Consider the following 21,251-nt stretch of genomic DNA (forward strand, 5'->3'; position numbering starts at 1 on the left):
GGGATAAGTATGGACAAAGGTATAGAGTGGGGAAAAGGTGGTGTGGAGAGGGCATGGGGTGCAGTGGGAGGAGATGAGGCTAGAGAAGTGGGTTCCCAAAGTGTCACCTGACCAGCAGCCTCTGCGTGCTGGAAACCCTTGTGAAATGCAAATTACGAGGCTCCCTTCCTAAATCTGCTGAATCAGAAATTCTGGGGGTGGGACTAGAATCTGTATTTTTTTATTTTTTTATTTTTATTTTTTGAGACGGAGTCTCACTGTGTCGCCCAGGCTGGAGTGCAGTGGTGCAATCTCGGCTCACTGCAACCTCCGCCTCCCAGGTTCAAGCGATTCTCCTGCCTCAGCCTCCTGAGTAGCTGGGACTACAGGAGCGCGCCACCATGTCCGGCTAATGTTTGTATTTTTAGTAGAGACGGGGTTTCACCATGTTGGCCAGGATGGTCTCGAACTCCTGACCTCAGCTGAGTCCTGATTTCTGAGAGACAGACAACAGCATGTGTGTGACTGACCAGTGGGCTCTGCTTAGCACCGATGGGTTTGCTGATGGGACAGTTATGGAGAAGAAATCTGAAAGCATCCTCCACCTTGAACTCATACTCACTCGTGACCTTGGCTGAGATGTCACTTCCTCTGTAAAGCCCTCTCCCTGCCAGCCACTCTCCATCCCTGTGACCCCACTGCCTCCTCAGCCCTCCCCATTACCTCTCAAGCTGTTCTCTAATGGCTTAGCTGTCCTTCCAGCACAAGGCCAGGACCTTGTACATCTTGGCATGACATCCCCAGCACACTGCCCGACGTTACCCCCATTCCAGCAGCTCACTCTTGATTGAGCACTTACTGTGTGTGAGCATCATGCCACGGGCTTTACCGGAGCTGTGTCATTTAAACCTGAGAACTGCCCCTATGAAATGGGTACTATTGTTGTCAACCCCATTTTACAGATGAGGAGACTGAGGCACAGGAAATAAAATACACTGCTCAAAGCCACATGGCTGGTAAGCCACAGGTAGCCTGCCTCCAATAGACAAACACATTTTGTTGTTGTTATTGTTGTTTTTGTGCTTGTTGCAGGAAGGGAGGGAAAGGGGGAGGGAAAAGTGGGATTTCCTGAGCATCTTTATCACCCATGAGGTCCACAGTGCCCTCCCAGACTCCTGGCTATTCTCCCTTCACTCTGAGGGACACTGTGGAAGGACCTGGAAGAGCTGAGCCTTGTCCAGGACCAGTGGCTGCTTTATTTAGGGAACAATGAGCCAGTGTCTCTGCTGTGACTCAGCCACGGCCCAGGGGTCTCCAGGGAGAGGGGACTGTCTGCAGGCCCTGGCTAGCAACTCTGCTAACAGCACCTTTCAGCTCCCCCTCTCTCAGCTGCTGTAGCCATTAGCGCTGAAATTAGCATCGTAATTGCCTTTTAACTATTCTTAGCTGTGAAAGAGACCAGGCTGCCCCGCCTCTCCCTCCCTGCCTAGAGAGCAGCATTGGCTTCCCTTCCTGGGTCTAAGGACCACCCCCTGTCCACACTCCCGAGCCTCAGTTTCTTCGTCCTCCAAGTGAGGGTGATAATCCAAGCTTCAAAAGCTTATTGTGATGCATATAAAATGCTTGTCATAGTTCCTAGCACACTGTGAGCAATGATGCCAGTTGTTGTGTTTGGAGACCCAGGAGTGCAAGGATATGTATGCAAGTCCATGCCATAGCCAGGGTTAGTGCTCAGGTCTTCTTGACTCTGAGCTTAGGGCTCTTCCTGTCCCACCATGTCAATCCTTAAAATATGCCTTTCCCTGCCAACAACGGCTTGTTTGTAGGCTGGGCAATCATGCTTGTAATCCCAGCATTTTGGGAGGCCAAAGGGGAAGAATCACTTGAGGCCAGGAGTTGGAGGCCAGCCTGGGCAATGTATCGAGATCCCATCTCTACAAAAAATTGTAAAAATTAGATGGGCATAGTGGAGTGCTCCTATAGTCCCAGCTACTCAGGAGGCTAAGGTGGGAGGATCACTTGAGCCTAGGAGGTAGAGGTTGCAGTGAGCCAAGGTCGCACCTCTGTACTCTAGACTGGACAGCAGAGTGAGATCCTGTCTCAAAAGAAAACAAAAAAAAACCCACAATCATATGAGATGACAGTAAACAAGATCTTGCCTAAAAACACTCAGCTTTGTCATCATAATTAGAAGATTTTTACTATAAAATAATCAGGTCTCAGTGAAGAGACGGGACCTACCCCAAAGGAGTTGCAACCACTGTGTCATCTAGTTTGCCTCTTAAAAATGTGAACACTAAATTTTGATGTACAGCAAAAGGTTGAAGGGACTGATGATGAAGCCCAGCTGCCTGGTTCCAGTCCAGTTCTGCCACTTCCCCCAGGGTGACCCTAGGCTAGTTACTTAACCTCTCTGTGCTTCAGCTTCCTATTCTGCAAAATGAGGATAATAATGCCTTTCCGGCAAGTGTGTTCTGAGGTATGAATCAGTCAATGTACGTGAAGCACCTGGCACAGCAGTAAGACACAGTGAGAACCAGGTAAGTGTTTGCTCTTATTACTCATTAGGCATCTTTACTTACTTGCTTGTGTGGCTTCTAAACTGCAGTTTGGGGAGGGGGTTCTGCAATCATCAGCAGCAAACTTTTTTTAGGCCAGTCACCGTCACATGCATGATGCTTTCTTACCCTTGGTTTCGACTTGAATCCCAATCAGGCCAGGAGGGGAGAGCCCCAGGCTGACCCCGTTTAAGGTGCAAAAACTGAGGCTTGAGAAAGTTAAGTGACTTTCCCAAGATACACAGATTATAAAAAGAGGAGCCTGGCCTTGAATTCGGTCAAGTCTCCAATGCTGGGCACCAAGTAGCAGGCCCCTCAGCTGGCCCTGCATCTTCTTGGGCCTCCCCATAACCCCTGTCAGCAATCCCCGTTTAATGCAAACACCATATCCTTCCCTCCAGCCGGAGGCATATCTGGCAATGCTTAAAAGCACAAATAAGCTGAGATTGATATGAGGATGAATTGAACTAACATTTATACCCCAGTACAGGGCGTGGCACATGATGAGTGCTAAGTTAGTAATATTTATGATGATGATGACTATTACTATTATTATTTTGAGACAGGGTCTCACTCTGTTGCCCAAGCTAGAGTGCAGTGGTGCAATTAAGGCTCACTGCAGCCTCCACCTTCAGGGCTCAGGCGATCCTCCCTCCTCAGCTTCCTGGGTAGCTTAGACTACAGGCACGTGCCACCACGCCCAGCTAATTTGTTTATTTATTTTGTAGAGAAGAGGTCTCACTATGCTGCCCAGGCTGCTCTCAAGCTCCTGAGCTCAAGCGATCCTCCTGCCTCGGCCTCCCAAAGTGTTGGGATTACAGATGTGAGTCACTGCAGCTGGCCTATTATTATTTAGCTCAGAAAATCAACCCTAATGACCTCACCGGATACATCACTTCCAGGCTTGGATTTTAGGTTCCCTACACAATTTAGGGCTGTGCGCTGGCTTTAAATATGTAAATGCTGCTGTGAAAAACACATCCTCGGGAGGGAGAAGGGGTGGGCTCAGAACCTAAGACTTTCCAGGAACTCAGATGGGGACTTGGGAAAGCTGTAAAGAAGAGGTCCCTGATCTTATGAAGTTTATGGAAAACTACCTAGTTACAAAATTACTTCATGCCTTGAAAAAGAACGGAATGAACAGGACGCTATCATACAGAATAACGGAGGGGTGGGGCTCCACTTCTGATCAGAGGGTCAGGGAGGACCTCTTGGAGGCGGTGATAGTTAAGCTGACACCTGAAGGAGCTAGTCATGCAAAGAGTGGGTCGACAGCTTTCCAAGGCAGAGGGAATCAGGAAAGCGATGGGTTTGTCTGAGGAACGGAAAGGACAACGAACGTGTGAGTCACACTAAGGGGCGCCGTGGTGCAGCATGAGGCTGGAGCCTGATCACTCGGGGTCTTATTGGCCACGGTGAGGAGTCTGGGTTTCATGCGCCCCTGCAGTCAGAAAGGATGGCCCAACCCCAGTGCCCTAAGTCCGGAAACATTCAAAGCTGGACCCAGGGTAGCGGGATCAGGGGCCTCTGGGGGCCCGAGAGGGACGTTAAGTTCAGGGCTTCAGGGTGCGGCCCTGGGGCCGGTACCCCCCAGCCTCCAGCCCAGAGCTGGCAGCGCTCGCCCCCTTCTCCGCGCGGGCCCTCAGCTCAGCTCCCTCGTCGCTCCCCGTGTCCCCGCGAGAGGGAGGGAGGGGATGCTAGGACGCCCTGTCGGCGTCGTCGCCGCTTTCCGCCATTGTTTAGTCGTGGTGCTCTCATTTTTTCTGAATCAACAAATTTCTGCTCGGCTCCGCGCCGACCGGCGAACGCGGGGCTTTTCCTCGCCCGCCTGATGACAGCGGAGCGGCGCCGAGCAGCTGGTCCGGAAGGTCCCAGCCTGCCGGGTCCCAGGAGTCCGCGGCCGCCCACCCACACCAGACCCCGCCCCCGCGCGTCAAGCCCCACCCATCCATACCAAGTCCCGCCCCCACACCCGGACCCACACACCAGGCCGTCTCCACCCCGCCCCCAGAGCCCCGGGGAGCCCCGCCCGCTGGCCGCGCACGCGCAGTGAGCACAGCGACCGCCGGTGGTCGGGTGTCTCCGCGGGCGGAACCCGCCGCTCGCGCAGCTGCGGATCATTACCGCCCTTTTGTTCTCCGTCGCGCGCTCGCCCCCCGCTAGGAATGCAAACTGTAGGCGCCGCCAGCCACCCTTTCCTGTTTCCCTGGGTGGGAGTGGGAAGGGAGTTTTAAATTGAATTGTGCTCAGACTCCCAGCCCAGTCTTCCCAGCGCCATCCGTTCTTTCATCCACTGCGGACACCCATATCTAAGGTTCGGGCAGGATTTCCGGGGGCACCCTCAAACCCAGCCCGTGGGATCCGGGAAGGCCTCCTGGAGGAGAGTCCACGAGGCCCGGAGCCGAGGATGGGGTTGGGGTTAGGTCTTGGAGGGCTTCGAATTTGCGGCAAAGGGTCTGGGATGGTTCTTGAGGACAGCAGGGATTTGCAGGGAGGCTGGGGGTGGAGGTGGGCAGAGGTCTTGGTCACATTTGTGTTCTACAACGGTCCCTTTGGCTTTTGGGAGGCGGAGACTGAGACTGGAGTCCAGAGGACCAGGGAGGACGAGGTTACTGCCGTGGTCCAGGTGGGGGAAAATGTCGGTGAGGTCTTGGGGGACAGAACGCAAAAGAAGACTAGGGAGTAAAGTTTACAGAACCAGTGGCTAGCTAAGTTTAGGGGTGAGGGGGAAAATGACACCCCCAAGATTCTGACTTCCGTGACCATATGGGCGGGGGGACGTCTCTCTGAGAAACTGGGAAGGAATGAGGGTTGCTGGGCTGCGCAGATGAGGGAGACCTTGTTCTCCCACCCCCTTCCTAACCTTGTACTTTCCACACCTACGTAAGTAGGCCCTCGTTTCACACAGGCCTCTGTTCAGCGTCCCCTCCTCTGAGAGGCCTTTGCTGACCACCTTTTGTAAGACCCTCCCCATCCTCATACCCTACCCACTGTTTCTTCACAGCACTGACCACCTAAAGTTGTATTTAGATTTGTCTGTTGGTTTCTCTTCTGTCTCCCCGACAAAACTGTGAGCTCCTTGAGGACAGGGGCTTTGCTCGGTTCTTTCCAGTATTTCCAGGACCTGGGACACCATTGCCTAGTCTCTGTGGAAAGAATGCATGAATGAATGAATGAGGCAGTGCAGGGTCCAGGCCTTGCTGGTTCATCACTGCGTTCTGAGCTGAGCACTAAATAGCAATTTGCTCAATAAATGCATGAATGGATGGACAGTTGCTTCACAATCTAGTAGATAAAATCTAGGCCGGGTGTAGTGGCTCACGCCTATAATCCCGGCACTTTGGGAGGCCGAGGTGGGTGGATCACTTGAGGCCAGGAGTTCAAGACCAGCCTGGCCAACATGGTGAAACCCCATCTCTACTAAAAATACAAAAATTAGCCAGGCGTGGTGGCACGCACCTTTAGTCCCAGCTACTTGGGAGGCTGAGGCAGGAGAATCACTTGAACCCAGGAGTCAGAGGTTGCAGTGAACCGAGATCACACCACTGCACTCTAGCTTGGGTGACAGAGTGAGACTCTGTCTCAAAATAAAACAGCCTAGTAGATAAAATCTAGAGTCAGAATGTGAGGAGCAGTACCATGAGATACCATCAGGATAATGGATTAATAATAGCCCGTGTTTATTGAGTGCCTCCTTCACACCAGGGCTGTATTGCCTGCTGCAGATGGGTTATCTCAGTTAGTCCTCATGTCAACCCTATGAAGTAAGGACTCTTGGTGGCTCCATTTACACACATGAGGAAAATGAGGCCCAGGGAGTTTGAATGATGTGCCCAGATTCACACAGCTAGTAAACGGCAGGGCCAGGATCTGAACCTAAGTTGGTTGCACTATTACCAAGTCACAGCACAGTACATGGATGCTATGGCTTGGTGGAAAGGGTCAAAGGCATCCTCACACCCAGCCCAAGGCTCCTCCTAACTTAGTTGATTTCTTCTCAAAGAGTCGGAGGCTCCATGTTGCCCCAGCCAGGCCCAGAACAGCAGCAGAGGTCTGGCTGAGTAGAGAGATGCTGATACTAAGTCCACCCGGCCAGTCCTTGACTGTGGGACCAGCACTCCACTTCATGTGTGTGTTACAACATTCAGTCTTCACAGCAAACTTGGTGAGGCCCTCGCTGTAATCATTCCCATTTTCCAGATGGAGAAACTGAGGCATAGTGAGGTAAACCAGCTTACCTAGGGCCACACAGCTATTGTGTGGGACAGCTGGTGTCCAAACCCAGGCAGGCTGATTCCAGATCCCACCTCTGTGCTTCCTTTAAGCTGACCACAGCAGGAGGCTGGATGTGGCCAGGCCAGCTCAGACTGGCCTTTCTCTGTGCCAGGTGGTGGCTGCCAGTCATGGCTGGAGCAGTGTTTACCCTGTGGCCATCCTGCCTCTGCCCATTGAGAGGGCAGCCCTCTCAACCATCATAAACCGAGGCTGAACCAAGATAGTAAATCCGCATCTCCATCCCCTGTCACTGGACATCCTGTATTCAATCACCCACATATTCATTTCTTCTAATCTTTCTCTCTTGACTGTGATGAAGTCATTTTTATAGTGCTGAGAACGGGTAATTCATTTGAATTAAGTCTGCTGGAGTAGATCAGTTTGTGTGGGAGAATCAGGTTATAAAAGAAGGCATATTTCAATGGTTCTTTTAACTGATTATGCTCTAGGAACTTATTGTAAGAATCTCATTTGGGGTGTGGGGTGTGTGTGTGTGTGTGAGAGAGAGAGAGAGAATTGCACACCCACTTCTAGAACCCTGGGGTGCTCAGGAAGGCCACCTAGAAGCCTCCCTATAGGAAGGGTCTGGGCCTCCCTTAGAGAAATGATGAAGGGAACTCTGCTATTACCTCCATCAGGCGGTGGCTGCCCAACCTCTGGGGAATGGGGCAGATAATTCACTCTCATGTAGGAGGGCCCTAAAAGACTTGGGTGCAGCTGAAGATGATCAGCTCATGCCCAACAGAGTGCAATGGCAAAGAAAAGTGGACTGATTTGAATGCCTCCAGCCCCCCATCTGGGAGGAGAGGGTAGGCAGACATTGCCAATCTGAGGGTTATTATGCAGTCACTGTCTTCCTTTCCTGGGAGCTCTTTGAAGATAGTCCTGTTCATCACTGTCTGCCCGGTGCCTGACCCTTTGGAGGCCCTCAGTAAACATTTGGTGAATGAAAGGATGGAGAGAGTGAGGAGAGCTGGCCATCAACACCAGCTCTCTACCTGGGCCAACAGAGAAGTTGCCCCTAGGAAGGGTAGACCCAGCAAAGGTCCAGGGCATCAGGGTTTCCAGACCCAGCAGCGGCCCCTGTGCTCATGCTTGACATTCAAGCCTCAGAAGCAACTGTCTTCAAGGGACTATGTGAGTTTGGACAATGAGCATTTCAGCAGTGGCCAGTGGAAATGGGAGAAAAGAGGATTCTCCCCACATGAGCTGCTCTGGATAAACCCTTGTGACCTTTCTTCCACTGGCAGGGGTAGGGGTGTGGTGAAAAAGCTTCATTAGGACAAATTAATTTCCTTCTTGGCCAGGTGGATGGGGATTTAAAGCTGATCATATTTGATTCAGAGAAATAAGTGATGGGATGATTCTGGCTCCTAAAATTATGGGGTTAATTCAACTTATTTCAGGAGTATTAAATGGGGTTGTACAAGTGCCCCTGGTCCTAGGAGAACCTCTTTTAAGTTCCTCCACCTGTCAAGATGACTACTTTTTTACAAGAGCTAGAATCTACAAGAGGCCAGGTCTGCTAGGGCCTCCCAACTGATGGTACAACAGACAACCTGTGGCTGAAGGGAGAGACCTTCTAAAACAGCCAGCCTAGGCCAGAGCTGTCATGTCTAAGGACAGCATGTCACTAGTTCCCCCAGGCTCCTCTGCCTCAGCACCCTCTCCTCTCCAGTTACCTCCTACTCTCTCCCTCCAGAGAGGAATTGCAGCATGGGGTGATTGATGGCTATCAGGTATGTGATTGTGCATGTGTGTCCAAACCCACCTATGTGGGCATGCTCTGTGCATTTGTATGTTTGCACTCTGTATATGAGACTATGCGTGTACATGAACTTGCATGCTCTGTTAGGGATGCGCTTGTGTGTGTGTGCACATAGAGTCTAGGTTCTGTGTACGTGTGTGCAAGTGTCTCTGTGCATGTATAGACTATCACATATAGTCACACTGTATGTGTGACTGTGTGACCACAGGACACAGGGCCCTTTGATGATAGAGGGAACTCCCCCACCACTTCCCCTGCACCCAGAGCAAGAGGGCTTGTGTTGGCAACGGACTGGCCTTCTGTAGGAAAGGTCTACCCACTGAGGGGCCTAGGTAGACCTAGTCACAGCCTTGCATTAGCTGCTTCCCTGCCTCAGAATTCTCCTGGGTGGTCAAGCCATGGAGAAGCAAGTGGCTCCCATAGCAGGAAGGAACAGTGACAATCTCAGGTACTCTGTCTGAAGGGACAGTGTGGTCCTGGCCTGTGGTTGTTCAGGATTCTAGTGTGTAGATGGGGTGGTAACTTCCAAGCCATCCACCACTTTTCTGTCCTCCACCAATGCAGGGGTAACATCCATCAGGCAAGGTGCTGGCAATTTTCATCCTGGCTCTAAGTCCTTAGGAAAGTCATGTCACCTCTCTGAGCCTTACTTTTCTCATGAGATAGAAAACTTCACAAGATTGTTGAGAATTACATAAAAATTAAATCCTGTGTAAAATGAGAAAATACCTTCTGACTAGCCACTTCCTGAGGGCATGGGCATATCGGCTTATCTTTGTGTCCTCGTGCTTTGCCTGGGATCTGGTGTATGGCAAGCTCTCACCTTATATTTCTATAAACAATTTTGAAATATGGAAGCCCTTGCAGCTTCCCAACATAAATTCATTCACTCATTTATTAATTCAGTACACTTTTATGGAGCATCTACTATATGTTTGACACTATTTGGGGTATTGGGAATAGAGCTGTCAATAAAGGGGCTTACTTTCCAGTGCACATTAGCATACTAAAGGCTCTGAGAAGTCCAGCAGTACCAGGTTTCTGATAAACTTTGTTTAACCCAATAGTCTCTGTGTTTATTTAATTATGGAATTCCCCACACCTCTTTCAACCCTTTTTTTTTTTGCTAATATGCAAATTTAATCCTGTTCCATTCCTCATTACCTGTTACACTCCCAACTCTAAGCCCCTTCAGAAGGGCTATGGAATATAATAATTAAAACAACTACTCTGGAGCCAGACACCTGTGTGTGTGATCTTGGGTAAGCCTCAATTTATTCATGTGTAAAATGGTGATAATGGCTAGGATTAAGTGAGATAATGTTGCATCTCCAATGCTCAGCATTGTGCCTGGTATGTAGTATAATTCATTTAAATAACACCTATCACTCCAGGTCTCCTCAACACCTATGAGGTAAGGCCAATTGTCCTACATGATACCCAATGCCCTAATTGCCTCTCCAGAGTTATCTGAAATTATTCTCCTCCAACTCTTTCTTATGAGCTGGTCATTTGGAACCACTTGCCATTTCCCATGGCTCTCAAACAGCCGCCTGTTGTTTCATACCTTTGCTCTCATGTTGCTTCCTCTTCTTAAAATTTTCTGCTCAGTCTTTCCTACCTGGAGAACATACATTCATCTCCCAGAGTCATCCCCTTATCACCTCCTCCATTAAACACATACTCACTGCCTGATCCTTCAGCCCCAACTGATCCACCAGCCAACTGTATTTGCATGAGTTACCAGGCAAGACCAGTAATCACCCAGTTCATCTACAGAATCATGAGAAAATAATATGTCATTATTGTTTTAAGTCTTTAAGTTTTGGAGGTAGTTTGGTATGCAGCAATAGACAACTAATGCAAGCTCCTTGAGGCCAATAATAACTAACTTCAACCCATCTTCATCTCGCCCCTTGTCATTCGGAGGAGTACATGGGGACCCCTAGGACCATTGGTGAAGCCAGGAGAGAGTGAATGCCCTTGGTTATCTCCATTCCAGACTAGAGTGGGGATAAATGAGGGACCTCCACTAAAACATCAGTGGAAGGACCCTAGGAAGAATGAACTGTCTGAGAACTGACCAACAGATCCTCAGCGGACACTGTGAGCTGTCCAGGGTCCTGAGTCTTCTGTTCTAGGGGAACACAGTGCCATGCTCTGATCTGTCCACTCCTGTGCCAGGGTCACTCTACTGAAGACCTGCCCTAGCGATTGTTATGCTGACATCTGAGAGAACCAGCCTTATAGTGGGAATAGAGGATTTGACATGTGCTCAAATGGAATTGAAGTTGATTCTTACACCTTCACCCTTCCTTCTTCCTTCCACCCTCCCTCTCAGGAATGATTTGACCATTATAATAAAAATCCAGCTTTATGTAAATACCCTATCCTCCAAGTAATAAATGCCATTAGCTGAGCCTGACTGAGCAATCGCATGCTTTTAAACATCCATTTGAAGATCTTTGAAAGCTCTCTCGAGGCTCTTGCTCATAATTCACTAAGTGGGAGTTGGTAATAACTGTGTTAAATGGCCAGGCCCTGCAATTCGCAGGAAGTGTGTCTGTTTGTGTGTTGGTGGTGGTAGTGGCAGGGGGTGCTGGGAAGAGGATGCCTTTCCTTCCATGCTGATCGGTTACTTATTTTTAAGAGTCCCACTGGGGGCTCACAGTCCTTTGATGAGCTACTAATGAAAGAGCCAGATCTAACAATTAATTTCCCCAGAGTTATTATTTATTGTTTTGGCAACATTTCTCTGAAAAGCCTTAATACTCACCTGGCTTCCTGATGGTTGAGGAGAACTATGGGTTGAGAAGAGAAATTAGTTTTACCTGTTTATTCAGCAATCATGAATTGAGCACCTGTGTGTGCCAGGCACTGCACTGGAACAAGATACACCCCTGCCTTCAGAGAGTCCCCAGTCTGGTGGGGGGCAAGATAGGGAAGGGAGCAGGCAATTACAATACAGTCTAATACCTATGATAGAGGGGACAATATAGGGGGCTGTGGGAGCCAGGGGTGGCACATAGCCAAGATTGAAGGAGTCAGGGAAGGCTACAAGAGGAAGAGTCCTTAATGATGACCTAGAGCTAACAAGATAAATTAAAAATAGGGAAAGGAAATACTGTGAGAAGAAGGACCAGCATCTTCAAAGACTCTTAGAAGAGAAAGAGCACCCATAAAATTCTGGTGAGATAGCGTAGTACTGAGAACTTTGTCACTGCTGGTGGGAGTGTAAATTTGTATAGCCATTTGGGTAAACAGTTGGACACTATCTAGTAAATCTGGAGATATGCAAGCCCTGTAACCCAGCAATTTTATTTATGTCTCGAGATACTTCTGTATGTATACAACATTAGGAGATCTATACATAATAATCAGAGCAGCATGGTCTGTAATAGGCAATGACTGGAAACAACCAAAAACCTATCAAAGGCAGAATGAGTAATTGTGGTGTAACCATACAACAGAATACTGTACAGTAGTGAAAATGAATGGACCACAGTACACTTCACAAAATGGATAATTTTTATATTGACACAAATACATAAAACATGACTTCATTTATATTAAATTCAAAGCAGACAAAGCTGAAATATTGTCCTGGGATATTTACTAAGGTGGTAGATATATGAAAGAAAGCAACAAAATGGTTGACCATAGTGTTTTATTTCAGAGGGAGGAAGGGGCATGACTGGGGTGGATCACATGGGGAGTCTCAGGCAACATATATGTCTTGATTTGAGTGGTGCTCACATAGATGTTTAGAATTTTTAAATAAATTATGCACATTTATATCTTTTATATTTCTAAGCTTGTGATATATTTCAATATTTTTGTTAAAAGAGGCAAAAAAGCATCATTGTAGCCTGAGTCACTGGGTCCTTCTCTGAACATAACTGTGAGAAGCCTGGCACACCAATGAGAGGGCTGAGGGTGGCTCTCAGGGGACCCTCTGGTGCCAGCATCCTTCTTGGCTGTGTTTCTGTGTGGTGAATAGGCAACCCCACAATGGCAGTACCAAGGGCCACATAGGACCTGAAGTCTTTTGGATGCTTCTTAGATCATCTCCATGAGATATGGCATGGCTTTGTCATCCAGAAGACCACCAGATGGCTAAATAGTAAAAAAGAGCTTTATAGGTAATATCAGTTTGTAAGCTGGGAAGAGAAAGTCTCCAGCATGGATTAAAGGTGCTCTCTGAAAAAAGAAAGGACAGGTTGGATTTTCTGCCTCACAGCGTCCATGTTACACAATAAAGTCATACACTGTCAGCAGGTTTAGGGGAAAAGGTATATACATTCATGAGGGGAGCTGAGCACATACATGCACACTAGGTAAATACATATGTAAGATACATCCCATGTTCACTTTGGGGTGGGGTTTTAGCATTAAAATGAGGTAGAATTTGGCTCTTTACATCAAAAGGTGAACTATAGGACAGAAAGACAGTTTGCACACAGCCTCTATAAGCTAGCTGAAAATGGCTTAAGGTCTGCAATTGCTTATGAGAAAAGAATGCAAGGTCAGTCCTCTGTCTAGTCAGAGCTGTAGTGGTCTGGGTTGTAAATCAGAGCTAGAAGGGGTCTGATAGCTCCTATTGTTGGGGAGCTTAGAGCTATAGGAATTTAGAAATGTGCCAGTCCAGTCAGGACCTGAACCCTTAACCAATAGGTAACTTTGTTTCCTTAACCTTTGGGTTCATCTTAGTTGATAAAGGGGCATCTATTTTGGCCTCTCAGATCTCTCCTTAGTTTCCAGAGAACCCCACATGGGCCTGGGTGTGAGTTTCACAGGGTAAAATGGAGTCAGGTGATGCTCTGGGAGAACCTGAGAAGAGAGAGGGCATTGCTTTGTCTTTCCACTTGCAAGTCCCCAGGATGGGTTAGGATTGTGAGGTGCTATCTGGCCCCAAAATCCAACTTCAGGGGCCAGGGTCTCTCCTAGATGGACTCTGCAGTGGGCACACTAGAATGAACATTGCCATGAAGATCTTGCCTGGTTCCAGGTGACTCTGAATCTTTAACATAAATGGACCTTGATCCCAATCTGGGGAAGAAGATGGGTGTTCCCAGGTTGTAGCAGCTGGGAAGGATCTCAGTGGTCCCTTGTATCCAGCCCTTAGGACTTTTTGGCTTTTGATTAGCTCTCAAGCCAACTTTATAATTGTTCATTTATAAGAGTAATATATTCTTTCAGAACAATTATACAACGTGAAAATGAATATAGAAAGTATTATGGTTTCCCTTATAATCTCATGTTGCAAACAAACAAAACAAACAAACAAACAAACAAAAAACAACATTAAGGCCAAGCTTGGTGGCTCATTCCTGTAATCCTAGTACTTTGGGAGGCCGAGGTGGGAGGACTGCTTGAGCCCAGGAGTTTAAGGCCAGCCTGGGCAACGTAGACAGACCTGGTCTCTAAGAAAAATAGAAAAATTAGCCAGATGTGGTGGCGTGCACCGCAGTCCCAGCTACTGGGAGGCTGAAGTGGGAGGATCATTTGAGCCCAGGAGGTTGAGGTTGTGGTAAGCCATCACACACAAAAAATAAATAAAAATAAGAAAAGAAAAGAAATCAATATTAATAGTCTGGTATATTTTCTTCCACACATTATTCCAAGCTCATACACATATATACAAACACAGTCTGGAGATCATACACATATATACAAACACAGTCTGGAGATCATACACATATATACAAACACAGTCTGGAGCTTTCTTCTTTTTTGTTTCAAAAAATGGGATCATACTATGCTCATTACTCTGTGATTTGACATTTCACATTATAATAGATCATGGATATCTTTCAAGATCAACCCTCCCAGATCTAATAGACTTTTTTTCAATAGCTGTATAATATTCCCCAGTTTGGATGTAGCAGAATTTACTCAACCTGTCCCCTGTTGATAGACTTTTAAGTAATTTCCATTTTTTGCCACTACAAATAGTGTTCAGTAAACATCCATTGCTTATATCTACATGTCCTAATGCATTTCTTTGTGTAGGATAAATCCCCAAAGCTAAACTGTGAGTGAAAGAATGCACTTTTCTATTTTAATAAGTCCTGACAGATTACTTTCTCAAGATGTTGTAGTCTTTCACACTTCCACCAATGACATAGGACATTCTCATTTCTCTACACCCTACACTGGCTGCTATCAACTCACAAAGTTCTCTTCCCTCAATATGATGAGCAAATGAGCAAAGCAGAAAAACAGCAGAAATAAAAACAACACCAAAACTTATTTTATTCTAATTTGCACTTATCTGATTACTATTAAGGTTGGTTATTTTCTCAAATGTTTGTTCATTGTTTGTATTTTCTTCTCCAAGAAATGCTTATTCACATCACTTATCCATCTTTATATCAGGTGGTTTCTCTTTTTATTACTGATTGGCTGAAGATCTTTGCATGTTAAGTGATTAAGTGTGTCTCTTGCATGATCCTTCATTTATAAAGATAGAAAATGATAAATGATAACAGAGGGGAAGTGAGTTGTCCAAGGATATGAGAATGCAAGTGTCAGTGCTAGACAGGGTCATGCCTCTAGATTCCCTGCCCAGGATTTAATCCCTGGCCCACTCCATAGCTCAGACCCTTGTGGACAACTTTCTGGGAATTACCAGAACACATTTTCTCAGAGTATGAGCTAAAGACTTCCTTCATCAGAATTATCTGGTGCTTCATTGAAATTCAGATTCTGGGACCACATCCCAAACCTATTTATTGAGTCAGAATCTCTAGAAGTGGGGCCAAGGAATCTATATTTTAAGAGAGCTTTTTAGGTTGTTCTTGTATCCACCAAAATTAGAGAACAATTACCCCGGAAACTCAAAGTCCTTGCAGAGGCACTGAGTGGGAAGAGAGGGGTAGGAAAGCTAATGGGAACATTGTGTAGCGACTCCCACCACCACCACCACCACCACCACCATCACCACCAGCTGAAGAAAGAGCCCTCAAGGTTGAAGCATCAAAACGGAGCTATCACTGGGGACCTTTTGGCCTAATTCTGCCCTTAAGCCACAATCAAGCCTTTGTGGCAATAGGGGTGAATCTAATATATCACTTTCTTGTCGGTATAAAGGTGTAAATGTCAATTTCTTCTCCTTTTTGTGAAGATTTGACAAAGCACTTAGAGCGACACCCATTTTAATCAACAAAGCAGCCAGAAAGATCACAGGGCATCAAGTGTGCCATATCCTATCTGAGCTTTGGGTGGATTTGAAAATTGCACTTTTAATTAAAATTGGCATTTCCGCAGCTCAGATTGGAGCTGGCCGTTTTGCTAGGGAATTGCAAACTGCGAGGCAAACCATCTGAGAGGGAGGTTTAAGAATACGAAGAGGAAGGCTTGTGTATGAACAGGAGGCGCTTGTTTAAATAATGAAGCGGAGAAAAGATAATGTAAAAATGCCTTTGTCTATGTTTAGTTAGGTTTCCTCAGAGACCCGGGTAATTGCGGCTGAGCTGTCCAAGGTGCTGACGGCTGGGCGAGAGGAGCGATTGAATGTATGCACAACGCCCAGAGGTAAATGCCTGGTCCACAGTTCTCAGCCCAATCAAGTTTGCGCTGCTTTATGGGTTTCTTCTTGGCCAATGACAAACAAACTTCCAGGCAGGTGATTAGTAACTTTTGTGGATTCAACGAATGAATGATTACTGACCACCTACTATGTATAGTGTATGGTGCTCTGAAAAATGGGAAAAATGTCAACCAGAATTATTGGATCCTTTTCTTGTGATGTTGCAGTCAACCTCACAATTGATCTTGTTGTGAGATTTCAGGATTTTGTGAACCAGAAAAATTGCAAGCCATCAAGGACAATGCCAAGTGAAGACATTTAAGAGTAACAACTATCACCTGTTCTCTCCAATGCTTGATAAAAACAAAGGGCATTTTAAAACTTAATAAGTAGGAAAGCCATAATCTCAGAATAAGGAACAGTTATTTAGAATGGTTTTATAAAAACTTCCTTGTTTGCCCTTTTTTCTAATTTCATTGAGAAAAGGAAACATCACCATGCATTGTCATCAGCTTCAAAACTGGCTTTTGGGAGTCATTGATCTGGGTCCTCAGGAAAGAAACAGAATCTCTCAAAAACATGTTAATCAGAGGCCCTCTGACTTCTGGCTGCACATCTGATCTCCAGGGTTAGCCTGTTTTACAGTTTTATTAGAAAGTTCTTTACGTAGTTACAGTGCCTTAAATATGTGTGGGAGAAGGTCTGGGGGGTAGGTGGGTGGATTAAAATTGACACTTGTTGAGAACCCACTGTATGCAAAAACTTAAACTGTCTTAAGATGCTACACTTACTTTATCACACATAATCTGGTTTTTACCCTCATTTGTTAGATAGGCATCATTAATAACCCAATTTAAGGATGGGAAAGTTGTTACATATAAGGATTTAATTTATAATAAAAGAACTTTCAAAGATCAACTTAGAAGGGAACAACTTGTCAATAACGGTATAAAGATAATTGATGAGAAAAAATTATTTTGACCTTCATACCAGAGCAGTCATTAAATACATTCCAACTGAATTAAATGCTTAGGTGTAAATAATGTAAACACATAACATATTTTTGTGCTTCTTTTTTTCTTTGTTTCTTCTAAAAAAAAAAGGATATATTTGCAGAACGCGCAGATTGCTTACATAGGTATACATGTGCCATGATGGTTTGTTGCACCTACCGACCTGTCCTCTAAGTTCCCTCCCCTCACCCCCCACCACCCAACAGGCCCTGATGTTTGTTGTTCCCCTCTCTGTGTTCATGTGTTCTCAATATTCAACTTCCACTTATGAGTGAGAACATGCAGTGTTTGGTTTTCTGTTCCTATGTTAGTTTGCTGAGGATGATGGCTTCCAGCTTCATCCATGTCCCTACAAAGGATATGATCTCGTTCCTTTTTATGGCTGCAATAAAATATTTTTTAAACATAGATAAAACCCAGAAAACATAAATTTGGGTAGTCATCAGGTCTCATAAGGTAAAAGGGCTTTTCAAAGCTTAGCAACAACTGAAAAAAAAAAGGAAGAATGAACAACGTTAATTGCTGGGATGAAAGGATTCTATTAGACTTAAATCTCCTTTTGTAAAAGTTGATATTTTGTAAAAATGAACATTTCAAATCAAAACAGTGAAATCCATAGTGGTTACTTCTGGGGTAGAGGAGTTGAATAGGAATCTTATGGGGAAAAGGTTCTCTATTTCCATCTGGGTGAAAATTAATTGAACTAGATATATATTTGAAATAAGCACACTTTACTGTATACTTATACCTTGATTATAAAGTAAAAACAGAAAACAAAGTGAAAACCATTCTAAATGCAATATCTCTGTTTTGAACTATCGAGGGTAGGATATCAGGTTCCCAGGGCAGTAAAGCCTCTTGAAACCATTATGTGTTGTGTGAATACAGTCCACTGATTTAACCCTAGTCCACATGAAAAAGATTTGAAGATTCTAGCTGACCACAAACTCTAGAATGTCAATCATGCAACTCAATTAGTATCAAGAGAGCACACAACCCAAGGTTTTATTGCTAAAGGCATAGTGCTCCCAACAGAGGAAGTAAGAGACACCTAGCTTAGGACCACTTCTCTGACAGACTGGCTAATTTTTGAATAAATTAATGAAACTGATTGTCTTTCAAGACAATATGTAAGGACAGAGGCAATCCAGCCTAGACTTTGGAGTAATATTGGCCTGGATTTCAATTCCAGATCTGCCAACTACATGTTGTGTGATCTTAAGAAAATAATGTCATTTCTATGGGCTCAGTCTCCTCATCTGTAAAATGGGGATAATAATAATATAATCACTGAAAGGCTGTTGTAAGGACTAAATGAGGTACTATATATAAAACTCTCAGTGTAGCGCTTGACACATTCTAACTCTCCCCCTTCAGTGACAGTTTTTACTAGTGGTATTAACAATGAGTTCCAGGGTGGGACCTTCCTTGTATGTCATCTCCATGTGATTTCTAAGGAAGTTTGTTTTCTGGGGAGCTGGGGAAGTTGTGCAATCTTTGCTAAGAAAACCAAGTTGCCTCCTGCCTCTCACATCTCACCACTGCCCTAAAGATACCCCAGATCTCTTGTGGTCTTGTTTCCCAGTGCGAACTGCTGCAATCAGTGGCCAAGGCTGCAAGCCAGGCAGGGAAGGGGACTGTGCAGGAGACAGAAGATGAAGAAATCGGGAATCCGGCACAGCAGCGACAGGAGCTCATTGACTCCTTCTCCCCAAGGGCCAGCTCAGGAAGCTGGAGAGGCCTGTCATTAGCTCTCTTTATTATCTACATTTTCTGCCTCACTGGCTCATCTGAGGCTGCAAATGGGACTCACTCCTTGCACGAACCTTGCTTCATTGGCTTCTGGAACTGGGAGGAACTGAATCACGGAAAACATTTATCAACTTGGGGTTAAATGTGGGAGATGGGGAACTGGAAGTGCACATAATATGGAGTTCGTCCTTGGAACTTATCCTAAAAGGATCATGGTAGTTTCTACCCTACCATGGCTTCTTCTGAACCCAGAGTCTCCTACCACTGCCATTTGGAGGATCAGCCTTGCCCTTTCTAGCCAGATTCATATAGCTCACCTCTTGCATTTTAAGAACTGTGTCATATGGTATTCTCCTACAAGAACAGGAGCAGTGTGGCATGGGCTTATAGATAGTGATGTGCTGCTACAAGTCATGAGACCTTAGACTCTCTGAGCTTCAGTCTCTTTCTCTGTAAAATGGGGATGATTACATGAGCCTTGAAGTACTGGGTAAGGATTAATAATATCATCCTTCTTTATTAAGCATTTACCAGACTGTAAGTGCTTGAACATGAGCTATCTAAATCCAATTCTCAGAACAATGAGGTAAATACTATTATCATCCCCATTCTGCAGATGAGGAAGCTGAAACACAGGTTAAATAACTTGCCCAAGATAACACATCTCTCTCCCAACCTTCCTGCAGGAAACTCATCTACTCCCATGACTTACAAGATCATCCATAGACAACAGCTCCTATGCTTATTTTTCCAGTCCTATTCTCTCTTCTGAGGCCCAGCCTACTTGACTTGTCAACTTGGAGGTTTAACAGATCTCTCAAACCTATTTCTCCCAAGCAGATGAAGACACTGAAGCAACTTGTTCAAGGTCAAACAACTAGAGTCATCAAGCCTGAATTTGAACCTGGGTCTCTCTTTATCTGCAAAGGTTACACTCCTGAGCACATTCTGTCTCTCTATGAGTTGGTACTCTCTTCACAATATCCCTGTCAGTCAGACATAGTGGTGCATGCCTGTATTCCCAGTTATTCAAGGGGCTGAAGCGGGAGAATCACTTGGGCCCAGGAATTCAAGGCTGCAGCAAGCTATGATTGTGCCCATGAATAGCCATTGCACTCTAGCCTGGGCAACATAGCAAGATGCCATCTTTATTTTTATTTTAAAAATAAAAATAAATTTTAAAATAAAGAAATAAAAGAAGACCCCTTTCCATTCTGTAGCTCATACCCTAAGTTATGTCTACCAGACTGCTGTGATACTCACTAAACCATGCCAATTGCTCTCTGCCCCAAGCTAAAGAGGCCCTGAGCACCAGCCTCAGGGTGTGCTGAGAAAGAAGCTATCCATAAGGACAGAGGGAAGCCCCAAAGAGGGCTCATCAGAGAAAGTCATGGGGAAGAAGAGCTGTGAAGCCATCTTATCTCCTTCCATCAAAAGCCCCTGTTCTGGCTGGGTGCGGTGGCTCAAGTCTGTAATCCCAGCACTTTGGGAGGATGAGGCAGGCAGATCACGAGGTCAGGAGATCACGACCATCCTGGCTAACACGGTGAAACCCCTCTAACACGGTGAAACCCTGTTTCTACTAAAAATACAAAAAAAGTAGCCAGGTGTAGCAGCACGTGCCTGTCATCCCAGCTACTCGGGAGGCTGAGGCAGGAGAATTGCTTGAACCCGGGAGATGGAGGTTGCAGTCAGCTGCGATTGCGCCACTGGACTCCAGCCTGGGTGACAGAGTGAGACTCCATTTCAAAAAAAAAAAAAAAAAAAAAGCCCCTGTTCTGTAGCTCAGGAATTATGTCCTTGAGGATTTAAATGTGTGTGTGTTGGGGGGAGAGGGAAGGGTGCCTTAGGGAGGATCTCTGAGCTTCCCCCAAAGAGTTACAGTGTATGGCAACTCTTATTTATCAAGGCTGTGTAAGCCCTCCTCCATCTGCCAATCATCTACCTTCTTCCCATCCAGTGTTAATCTCCCTAGTAGCACATGCTCTGTCATCTCCTTGTACACTGAGTGTTATCTTCAGTGTGGAACACAGGCTCAGGCACTCAGATCAGGCTATGCTAAAAAGTAATGAAGCCCTTCTTATTTCCAAAGAAAAATAGATGGAGAAAACTCATCCTTAATTAATAACATGTGGCAAGTATCTGCCCTGTGTGACCACATGGGGCCTCCACGAGTTCCCTGTATGGTCTAGAGAGAAAAGGGGATTTTCCCAAGGTCATTAAAAGTTGACAGTAAAGCTGGAGCTTGACTTTGGGGGCTTTCTGATTATTCTCTTTACCTCAGATCAGCCAAACACACAAGGAACTTTCCTGAGATAACCTTGCATGTGACAATCTCAGAGGTCCATTTTCAAGCATTCAAGTCTTGCCCCCTC

This window comes from Pongo pygmaeus, chromosome 21 (genome assembly GCF_028885625.2).
Source record: "Pongo pygmaeus isolate AG05252 chromosome 21, NHGRI_mPonPyg2-v2.0_pri, whole genome shotgun sequence".
Classification (NCBI taxonomy): Eukaryota; Metazoa; Chordata; class Mammalia; order Primates; family Hominidae; genus Pongo; species Pongo pygmaeus.